This window comes from Castanea sativa, chromosome 3 (genome assembly GCF_040712315.1).
Source record: "Castanea sativa cultivar Marrone di Chiusa Pesio chromosome 3, ASM4071231v1".
In the NCBI taxonomy this organism is placed as follows: domain Eukaryota; kingdom Viridiplantae; phylum Streptophyta; class Magnoliopsida; order Fagales; family Fagaceae; genus Castanea; species Castanea sativa.
This window is the reverse complement of record NC_134015.1, coordinates 33,761,964-33,773,703: the sequence shown is the minus strand read 5'-3', so window position 1 is coordinate 33,773,703 and position 11,740 is coordinate 33,761,964. Positions and strand designations below refer to the sequence as shown.

The window sequence follows — 11,740 nt, the reverse complement described above, 5'->3', positions numbered from 1 at the left end:
GTGTAGTAAATTTAATTCAAGCTATTTAGGGCTGATCTGACTTAATTGGGAGTGATTTATGGCATGAATTAATGGTTGATTGACTTTCCAGCTTTGTATCAGTTAAGGCAGATTTTTTCCTATTTTGGATCTGCTAATTTCAGACCAAATCAACTTTTATTTAGGGTTTTATTATTTAGTACGTTTTTTAGGTATTTTCCTTGTTTTTAGGTGCATTTAATACTTTTTAGGTCAAACTTGATTCCTGATATGGTAAGGTATCAATTAGGAGTTATTTTAGAATATATTTTCTTGTCTGTCAAGTTTTGTGGAGTCCTTAAATAGGCCCTGAAGTCTGTAGACGTTTGATAGAATATTATTGAATAAAATTCAAAAAATGTGAGACTTTGCTCTCTTTTGGTTCTTCAAGAACTGTGAACTTATCAAGGATTCTTCCTTGTGGCGTTCAAACTTTATACCTTTGGTTCGTGATTCTTTATAATCATTGGGTCAAGGTCAACTTATACCTTTGGTTCGTGTTTCAATTATAAACGTTGGGTCAGGGTTTCTATCATAAATCTGATTTTTAGCTTTCCTGGGTTAAATATTCCAATATTTGTGTTGGGTCTCAAAGCGTGTCGATTGAGGTTCGCATCAGCTGCATAGCCTATCCTTCAATCTGGCCACTGTTGGAGGGTTGGTAATGGAACTTCAATCAATGCTTTGAAGGATCGGTGGCTCCCTAATTTCCCCACAAACAAAGTCCTAAATCCGGTCCAGGAAAATTGAGGTGAACTGATGGTGTCTGAGCTAATCAATCTGGAGCTGAATACATGGAGATATGAGGACATTATGACTATATTTCACAAGGACAAAGGTGATGCAATATGCCAAATTCCATTGAGCCGAAGATATGTATTTGATACTATATTTTGGTTGCATAACCCGAGGGGTGTATTTACTGTCAAGTCCACTTATCATATGGCTAGGAGACTCTTAAGTGATGCAACTCGGGTTGGAACATCTAGGGGTTGTGTTACAAAACATGTTTGGGCTGCAATATGGAAGTTTCAGATTCCAAATAAAATCAAAATTTTTGCATGGAGAGCTTGCCATGAGATTTTACCAACAACAGTGAATCTAACCAGAAGAAGGATAATCAATGATGATAAATGCTTGATTTGTACAAGAGAACCAGAATCCACCATCCATGCTCTGTGGGATTGTGCAGTGGCTCAAGACATTTGGGCTGGAAGTGTTCGAAAACTGCAGAAATGTAAGCATGGACAGCCCAAGATGATGCACCTGATGGAGGATTTTATGGAGTGCCTGATCGTAAAAGAGCTAGAACTGTTTTGGACCCAAGCGTGGCTAATCTGGAATCAGGGAAACACCTTGCTGCTTGGAGGAAAATTGAAGAGTCCGAGTAGCTTGAATAACAGAGTGAAGGAGTACATTAAGGATTTTAAATGTGCCCAAACCCAGCTGAATGTTCAAATGAGGCAGCAAACAAGTGGAGATGTATGGCAACCACCACCATCAAAGGCGTACAAACTGGATTTGGAGCAATTATTCAAAATGAAAAGGGAGAGGTTATGGCTGCTATGATTACTAGTGGACCAAAGGTGCGCACCAATGAAGAAGTTGAGTTACTTGCTTGCTGAAGAGCCATAGAATTTGCTGTGGATGCTGATTTTTCAAGGATGATTATTAAGGGTGACAACAGCAATGTTATTCATGCCATCTCTTCTTCTAGGGAAAATACTTCACTATTTAGCAATGTTATGGATGATATTCGTCATTTGATAAGGGGATTGCAATGGTCTAGTGTTTCCTGTATTAGTAGGGGTGAGAATAGGGTAGCCCATGCTTTGGCTCAATATGCTAAAAATATATTAGATGGGGATTTGTACTGGAAGAAGGACACTCCCCCACTAGCCATGGATGCTTTGTATCATGATCTTTCATCCCTTTAATTGAATGAATATTCTCCTTTAAAAAAAAAAAAAGAATCGGTTAGTATTAAAAAAAATGATATAAGAAAAAGGAAAAAAAGAGCAAATCAATTACCACTACCAAAGCCCAGATAGTCATTGTTGTCACATTTCTGCAATCACCCTTACATCGTCGATCATGTCAGTCTCCTTCATTGTTCGCCTCTTGCAGATCTTTATTCTTTTAATTTCATTCACCTTTCTTCTTTTGTACCTTTTTCAGCCTCTTCTCATATTATTTTACTTTTACTGTCATTTTGCTTTTGTTTTGTCTTCAAATTTACTGACTCTTTCAAGTGACTTTAAGCATCCTGGCATTTTGTTTTCGTGTACTACACGTCAAATTAAGACTAAAAATGATATGGGATTTGTGTGTCTTGCTATTGTTGATGTTATTATTATTATTATTATTTCTAGCTGCTAACCCGTGCGATGTACGGGATAGTTTAACGAAATTAAATTGTTGCACATTGTACATTGTACTAAAAATAGTACATTGTACTCATATTCTGCATGATGACAATAAAGTTATAAAATAAGAGTTGAAGGGAAAAATATCAAAAGAATACAATATGACTAGAGAGAGAGAGAGAAGCAACTCATATTCAATATCAATTATCAAATAACTCTTGTATGTAAATATCGTACACTACAGCATTAGAGGGATAGATATCATGACGATGATAATCAACTAAATCACATATAGTGGAAAGTCTTGTGCCACTCAGTTGTAAGCTAACAAACATTAACAACCTCCACATCATCAGGTTTTACATGGATTGAGGCATTGTGTACACCATATAAACTTATCAAGAATTACCTCACAATGCTCCTAGTTGTATTGCATTGGTTTGGGGTAACCTCTAGCAAAATAAGAAAAAATAATATCTATCAGAATAAAAAGTTAAGTATAAAAAAAATATAATAGAAGCCATTAAGTCAATAAAAACAAATTTTAAGGATAGTTCAAGCTCAAAATTAAATGTGTGTCAGTTTTTTCCAACTTAATTTTGTTATTAAGTATCCCTATTCAAAATTGAAAATATTAATGTTGTCTACTATTCAAATTTGTGTAGTAGTAATTTAAATATTCCAGAGCTATATCCAACCAAGAACCATAAAGAAATACAAAGGGAGGCAGACTGATTCAAATGAAGAAAAATGAAGGCCTCTAGCAGAATTCAAACTTGTATCAATAGCAAGCATCACCTCCAACTTAAACATGAGCCCTTATGTATGCTAAAATTATTATGCATGAATATGTTCATGGAGTGGTCTCACACCCTTGGCCCAAATGATATGCATTTGGCTGTAGTTTTTATTGAGGTCTTGGACTATATAATTCCTCAGGGGTTTACTTTTGGGTAAGTATATAGTCATGAGGCCTCTTCTAAATTTTCAATAAAACCCAAAAACTAATGCACTATCATGGGCTTCCAAGTGGGAAATCATAATTTCAGCTATAATACTTAAGCTTATAACTTTAAATATACGTGCAAAATTACTACTTCTCTTTTGCATAATTGGATGCCAAATGCAAGCATCAAAATGTGATTTGATTAGGTCTTTTCTTTATTCTACTTGATAAAACATGTATTTAGTGCTCCATGTTTGTTTTGTAATTAGAAACTCTTCTCAAAATAGTTTATGAATTAAGGTATAGCTCACGTTTCCTATAATGCATAAGGAGCACACAAATAACATTAAATCTCATGCTCAAACATTATGTCCAGTTTCATAGTAGTTACCTGCAAAACTATTGAATGTTTGACTTGTACAATCCTTTTCATGGCCAATTTTGGGTATCACTATCATTTCTTCTACCTAAAAAAACAACAAATTCCAAATAAGAAATCCTAACAACAAGCAAACCCATGTCTCCAAGACATTTAATCAAACAGGTAGTATGTACAAACTCAAAAAACATAAATATTAACTTAAAGGGAATCCAAAACCATGTTAAATGAAAACTGATATTTTTCACTATAAATAATACATCACCAGCAACAATGACAATGAAGACAATTAAGGACATCAAACATGCTTAGAATAACAACATGTGTTATATCATACCTTTACCAAGTGTAATATAAGACAAAGTATTGCATCTGTCCAAAAATATGTTTAACTCCTCTATCAAAATTATTCATTGACTGCATACCTTCACACACGATCAGTTCTCTGCATACAAAAGCTCCTCAGCAACCACCTATTATTTTGTAATACAACTCTACAAAGTTAAGTTGATAATCCACTTCTTAAAATCTTCAAAAATCAAATGAACTAACGATGAAAATCTAAAGATTTTCTAAAACAAAACCAATAAGTCTATAGCATCAAATCAAGTGTGCCTAAAATTTTTATTGAACCCCATAAACAAAATCTATCTGCAACGCACATCCCATATATATCACTGAAAATTCTAAAACAACAATCTACATCAATGGATCAACTTCAATTAAAAATAAAAAGAAAGAAGAAGAAATCAGAGACAAAACAAATGGAGAAGGAGAGAGACTCTTACAAGAGTGGCAGAACTTGAATAGATTACAAATCTAACAAAATAAATTTAGAGTGACCCTCCAATGAAATAATTTAGCCCAAATAATCCATTTAAATTTTGAAATTTAATCCAAATAATTATAAAAAAAATAATCACTAGGCCCATTCTTAGGCCTTTCAAAAACATAGGAACAAAAAAACCATTAAAAAAACACCATGGCTTTTGCCAAAACCTACAGCATGAACTCTAATGGCATGACCAGCATTGGCCTCTCTAAACAGGCCAGACATGTGATAAAAATAGAGATTAGTACAACAAAGATCTCCTCCACATTGGCATTGAGAGTATAAGTATTATCAGCACCACTGTCCTATGCACTTGGTGCATGTAATTCTAGAACTAAACTGGCCTATCTAAGCAAAGCTAAATAAGATCTGCTAAGAAAACCTAGATATCAAAATTAAGCCGAGCTTGAAGCTAAAGCAAAACATGTAGGGTTGTTGTCAGATTTTGAGGGTTGGGAGGCTCTTCAATACTATCTCCACTATGAAACCCATCCATATCCACAATATTTTCTTACAAAACTTGTAGAATTTGATTTTCTATGATTGTTTTCCTCACTTCAAAAGAAAAAAAGAATAGAGAGGAAAAAGGGTTAGGAATTGAAATCCCTAAATTGACAAAAACCTAATTGAAGACATAATTAAAACACAACTTCGAGCCTATGTTCTATTTAAAACAATTTCAATTTCAATTTCAATTTTAACCCATATCAATAAAAGAAAATTGAAACTTGAAAAAGATCAGTAACTATCATTTCATCAAATGAATAGTATGCAAATTTCATCATTTAAATTGGAAAAAGTAGCTACTTGGAAAAGGCAGTAACTATCATCAATATACAATTTACGATAGACAAAAGGACCAAAATTGTAATATTTGTACAATCTAACGGGTCACTACTAAACTGTTCCAATACCAAAACCTATCTTGTTCCTATTAGGGACATAAAATATGGTCTCAATCAACACACCACATTCTCCCTCGAATCTAGATTTTAGTAGAAGGATCTCATTCCTAGCCAAATCATTTTTCCTTTAATACCAAGCAAAACAAAAACAAAAAACAAAAGTTATATTATGTCCAGATAAAAGCAATCCTCAAGATTATTAAAACCTGATGTGAGTAAGAGCACCTCAATATAATTCTACACATTCAACGACTATGCAACAATATTGTTTCCAAAGGAAAAAAAAAAAAAACATGCACAACCTAAATGTATATTCCAACAATATACAGAAGATGCTCTTCTTTTCTAATAAATCAGATCATTCACATAAGGCATAAAAGAAATTAAAATTAGAAATCTGAATAAAGAAATACAAATAAGAAAACTCAAGACAACCTAAAAAAGATGTAATCTTTATCTTTCTTTAAAAGAAGGGAGGGTGGGGGGACAAAAAAAAGTGCAAACAAGTGAAGGCGTTGCTTCTCACATGGGCCACAACATTTTGCACAACATTCTGCAGGAAAATCAAAAAATTCCACCAACAAATTCCTCAAAACTTTCGGGTGATTCATGGTTATGGTGATTTTACAACATAAAACTACATAAGCAATAAATTCTTGGTAAGTTTTAATCAAGAGAATTGTACTATGAGGTTAAAAGAAGTACAATGCATGTATTAAAAGATTGGTTATGAGGTTAAAAGATTCCATAAACAAAAAATGCATATATTTAAAACTATTACTGCCAACTCTAACAGAGAAGAAACACTTGAGAGTATAGCTCTCCCAGGCATTCTATCAAACACCTATTAGGAATCTCAAACAACTATAGTAACCAACCCCAACCTTCAAAACAAAAATAAAATTCCCACAAAAACACAAATATTTCAGTCATATAGCAATATGCAACAATACCCACAAAAAGAAATTTTGACTTTTGGGGTTATACTATCCTCCTTTCCTCACATCCTAACAATTCCAATTCTCCTACACTACCAACCATGAACGGCTAAATAGAAACAAATCTCAAGAAAAACCCAAAACCTAAATCATAATGTCCAATTTTTTTAAAGCAGAAAATAATTACCAACTGCAATCTAACGGTGGAAGAACAAATGCCTGACAGTGGGTGGTGGCTCTCTGCCTTACAGACTTGCTTCACTCGATCTCTCTTTACCTACTAACTTTCACTCTCAGTGTTAGTTATTTTTCTTAATATAAGGCGAGCAGATACAAATTAGGGAAAATCAGCAGTGCCACTGTCACTCTCGCCTTCAACGGACTGCGGGGAAGAGAGGCTTGGATGGTATTGAGATTGAAGAGGCACTGCTTCAAAGATTGCGTTAGGATTTTTGGATTGCTCGGGCTTCCTCAACGACACCGGCGGCATCTGAGTTTTGGGTTTTTGGGTTTTGATTTTGGGGAAGGAGAGGGTTTTGATTTACGGGGAAGAAGATGGTTGCATGAGAGAATCTGAAAAGAGAGTAGAAGGCATCGGGTACTTTTGGGAGAAAAAAAGAGTACCAAATTTAGAAAAAAAAATTACCAGCAGCGGTTTAGGTGGCTTGATGTTGGTGAGCGACTGGCTTGCCGGTGGATGATAGTTTGACACTCCTAAGATTTCTCTCTCAATTTCATTTTTTTTGTCTCTTTTTGTTTGTTGGTGAACGATCCTCTTATTAACTTCACTCTTTCTGCGTTTCACGGTTTATGGGTTCCCTCTGTTTTTTTTTCCTATAAGTAGAATGTGATTGGGAGTTTTTCATGTAATACTATAATTTTTAGTTAATTCTTAAAATGTTTACTTAAAACGAATTGAATTAAATAGTTAGTTAGAATCCTGAAAAGTCACAATGTTTGGTGTTTTTAAACATAATGGTGGCAGTAATTTATGTAGTTACGTGGCGCAATGAGGCGCAATTGAAAAAAGTCAAACGTTTTGGCTATTAGTTATTATATATGTTGGAAAAATACATGTTTGTATCGCATACAAAACATACGCAGCGGAAAATAAACGGATCTACTTCATTCGAAAATGATAACATGCACTATGTAATTTCAGAATTCAAGTACAAGAGAGCGTACCTTGAAGCAGTGCATTTTAAAACAAATATCATAACACTTTTAATCTTCACTCCAATTCCACTAACACCCACGAAGTGTGGTCTCTCAATCAGTTTTCAATGGAGAATTAGAGAGAGTGGCATGCACTCATACACACACACACCATTTCACAAGAGTGTTATTACTTAAAAAATTATATATGTTTATCTCATTCTAACTGATTATCTAATTGGGCTAGCCTTTTAGGTCTTTCCAATTGGGCTTAATGTGTGGCTTGAAGTGGGACCAAAAGGGACCAATAAGACACTAGCTCCAATAGGTCTTGGGCTTTTCTATCAACTCTTAACAAGTCCAAAGTTACCATTAACTATATTTAATACCACTATATAAATATAGTTGCACTTTAGCCCTTATTTATAAATTATATCCCAAAACTTTATTGTACATGCAACTCCTTCATAAAATATTCGTAGTAATACAAAGTCATGAATAAAGACTGTCACTTTGAAGTTTACTACATCTTAATTCCTTGAGTACCTGTTTTAATTCTTTAAACTATTCATCATATATTTATGAAATCTAATTTCATAAATATATACTTTAGTAACTTCTTACTAAAGTGGTTAGGTCTAACACTCTGAATAACTAAAACTATTAAATTTATCTCGAGGGAATATTTTGTATCTCCGTTAAGAAACTATGAATTCTATCTTGAGAATATATGTTCCATCAACACTAAATGTGGTTGTTCAATATACTGAGATTTTGATCGTGACTTTAGACCTCACTCTTGATATATCAAAGTAACATACACTTCATGATCAGGTTCATTATTCTCTCAGGATTAAGAGTTCATGTAAATAGAAGTCGTGAGTTTACTATTCATTTGACTGTCGTTAAGAGAATAATAAATCTCACAGCGGTCCAGTTCAATATGTTTTCACTCTTAAAACATATCAACATACCAACTATAAATCTTCATTTCCATGATTAAGACAAATCATCTTAATTGATATGTTATAGTCTTCACAGATGAAATGCCTAATTTTATCACCGACTACGAACTAAAATTCTGAGTTTACAAAGAATTTGTGATTTATATTTTCTGTGATTAAATCACATAAATTACATACTATGCATCTCATGGACTATATGATAATGCCTCAATATTCATGTTACCATTATTTTTAGATAATAATAAAACAACTTCATTAATCACAACATAATATCATACATAGCATCATACAATAGGATTTAAGGGCACACATCTTAATAATATAGATATAGATTATTGTTGAATAGTTATATACTTTACTAGAGGTCATATAGACACATACCTTTGATGGAACAGATCACCAGATTTTCGAATCTTGTTCTTTGCTTGCTTTATGAATTCCTCACGATCTCCTTTGTGGAACACCTCTAAGTCGTAGGAGAGGCTACTAGAGTCTCTCCTAATTTCAATGCTCCAAATTCTAGGGAACAGTAGATGGTATCCCAGAGAGATGGCATTCTAGAGAGATGGCTTATTTTGAGAGAGCACTCAAAAACTATACTTATGTTCACTCACTGTATCTCTTATTAATCTAACTGATGTAGGAGTATTTTAAATACTAGTAAAGATTCACTTACTATCAGATATATGTGATCCCTAAAAGATCTCATCTATTAAGTTTAAATTACTCCACTACTGATATTGATAACTCATACCAATATCAGTTAGTTTAAATTTAAACTTACTTATTAAATAACCCTTGTGGATGATCCATGGGCCGTGGTTTATGGGTTGGGTCAAAACTAGCCCAATTTCTAACAATTATTTTATAAGTTTCATTGTTATTATTGTTATAAATTTACTTAAAAAGTAATTCAAGAGAAACAAATATAATATATCTATCAACTAACCATTATATCATGTAACAAAAATCAACAATAAGATGTGAGGAGATTATCAAAATAATAATAATAATAATAATAATAATAATAATAATAATAAGATGTGAGTAATTTCTTACTAGACTATATTATTCAAAAACCTTACAAGCAATCAGGGTGCTCTCCCTAACTTGTCAAGATTAATTATTAAATGATTGTATGATGAGGGATGAATTATTAGATGGAAAAATTGTGTTTTTCCAGCCTCTGATTGTGCTCCTTGTAGAGAGTAATGGTTTTGCAAAGACAACCTACTTTGGCTTTTAATAAATAATATTTTCATTTAGTTTTAGAAATTGATTGGACAAGTACATAAATCCAAATTTCAATGAAAATGAAAATTTTTTTTTGAGAGAGTTTCAACATATGGTGTTCGCTCCTGATGATAGCTCTTTATCATTAGATTAAGACACCAATCAGTTTTTGGTGTAGACAAGAAATGAATCCCAGATCTCTTATACAATTATTAGAGACTTTACTAGTTGAGCTAACTGAAACCCACATTAAAATGAAAATTTTGATAGAAAAGAAGTCCATGATATAAATTTAGTGTCCAAATGGTTCCAAATATTATCACACATTAATCCCAACAATTTTAAAACACTATACAAACTAAACTATAACTAAAAGAAGTAACTACAATAGTTTAAACAACCACACATTCTTCGCCTATTGCATTAGTAGAATGGTCTATAACTACTTAAAATATTCTTATTAAAAGAAAAAAAAAAAAAAAACTTACATGCACATTATATGGAGGATACATCATATATGTGTCTATTTAGGAACAATTTATTTAGTTTTTTGTCGAAAATGTGTTAAAGTGTACTTATATTTTTTTTAAATGAAAATAGTGAAGTTTTAAAATTTTGTATATAGCCTATAAAAATTATACATAAAAGTTAAAAGTTGAGCTTATAAGTTTAAGTCAAACGAAAAAATGTGATAAATGACTTATAACTTAACACTTTTATGATGAAAAAAGCCTCTAAACACGTGTGAATTATTAAGTGATTAGTTTATTTTTAACTAGCAGTTAATCCGTGCAATGCACGAGATAATCGGTTAAATAACTATTACAAATAATTTAAAAAAACATGTTCATTGATTACAAATGTAGGATATTCCACATAACACATAAAGGTCACACCTTGGTTGCTCTATGGCAATGAAAACATTATTACTAACATTCCTATAGCTCATAAGTCATAGCTTCATGCACATATTTATATATATACTAGCCTCTGAGCACACGCTCACGTGCGTGCTCAGAGGCTCTTTTTTTTTTTTTGGTAAAAGCTAATAATTAGCATCTATTATGATTTAGAAATATATATTGTTTATTTTTCAAACAAATAAAAATGATAAACTTTAAAGATAAGCGATAACTGTAATTTTTTTTTTTAACATGAAGGGAAAAAAAATCATAATTTTTAGGAATTCTCTTTTTGAATTCAAAATGAAATTTTTTTATTTAACATTTATGATTCTATTTCTAAATGAAGTTACCATTTATTAATGAGGGTATTTGAACCACATAAAAGTCCAATTGAAGAAGATGAATCCTTTTATATATAGTATAGATAAAACCGAAACCTCTAAAACTCTCACAATTTTTCACATCAGTACAATATTTAAATAAAATTATCATTTTATTTAAATATAATTATTTTTGTTTAGTCCAAACTTAACAAGGAGTAAAACTCTATCTCTCTAACAAGTCCAACTTAAACTCAAACTCATCATTATCATTTTTTTAACAATAATATTTTTGTTTAATTAAAACTTACGAAGAAGTGAAACTCTATCTCTCTAATAAGTCTAACTTAAACTCAAATTCAAATGTTAATAATTTATATAAAAACAAAAATTTTGATAGGACTAAAAAAAATGCCTCCAACTTTTTTTGCTAAGCACCACAATTTTTCACGTTAGCATTAAATTTTTTTTTTCCACATCAATAACATTTTAAAAGAATCGACTCCCTTTCTCAAAAAAAAATTAATTCGACTCTTTCTCCCTAAAACAATTTGACTCTCTTTTTGAAGGCACTCTTTTATTCGACTCTCTCTTTCAACCCAATAACCAATGCCTTCCAACCATCAGCTGTCACTACCTTCAATCCCACAAAAACATAGGTGAGCGCATCTCCCAGAAACCGCAAGTTGATTCATGTAATTTTGTAATTATTCTTTTGTATTTTGTGCTTTTAGGTTCCAGAATTTGTAATTTTGAAAATTGAATACAATTGCAATTT

At 32.1% G+C, this 11,740-nt stretch overlaps 1 long non-coding RNA gene across 1 annotated transcript; it reads right to left on the bottom strand.

Moving 5' to 3' along the window:
* Window positions 1-2,557: 2,557 nt before the first annotated feature.
* Window positions 2,558-7,260, bottom strand: LOC142626897 (uncharacterized). The gene is made up of 4 exons (XR_012842684.1): window positions 6,572-7,260; window positions 4,135-4,182; window positions 3,722-3,797; window positions 2,558-2,836 (listed from the first exon to the last, which is right to left on the bottom strand). It is a non-coding gene; the product is annotated as an uncharacterized LOC142626897 (long non-coding RNA).
* Window positions 7,261-11,740: the final 4,480 nt, after the last annotated feature.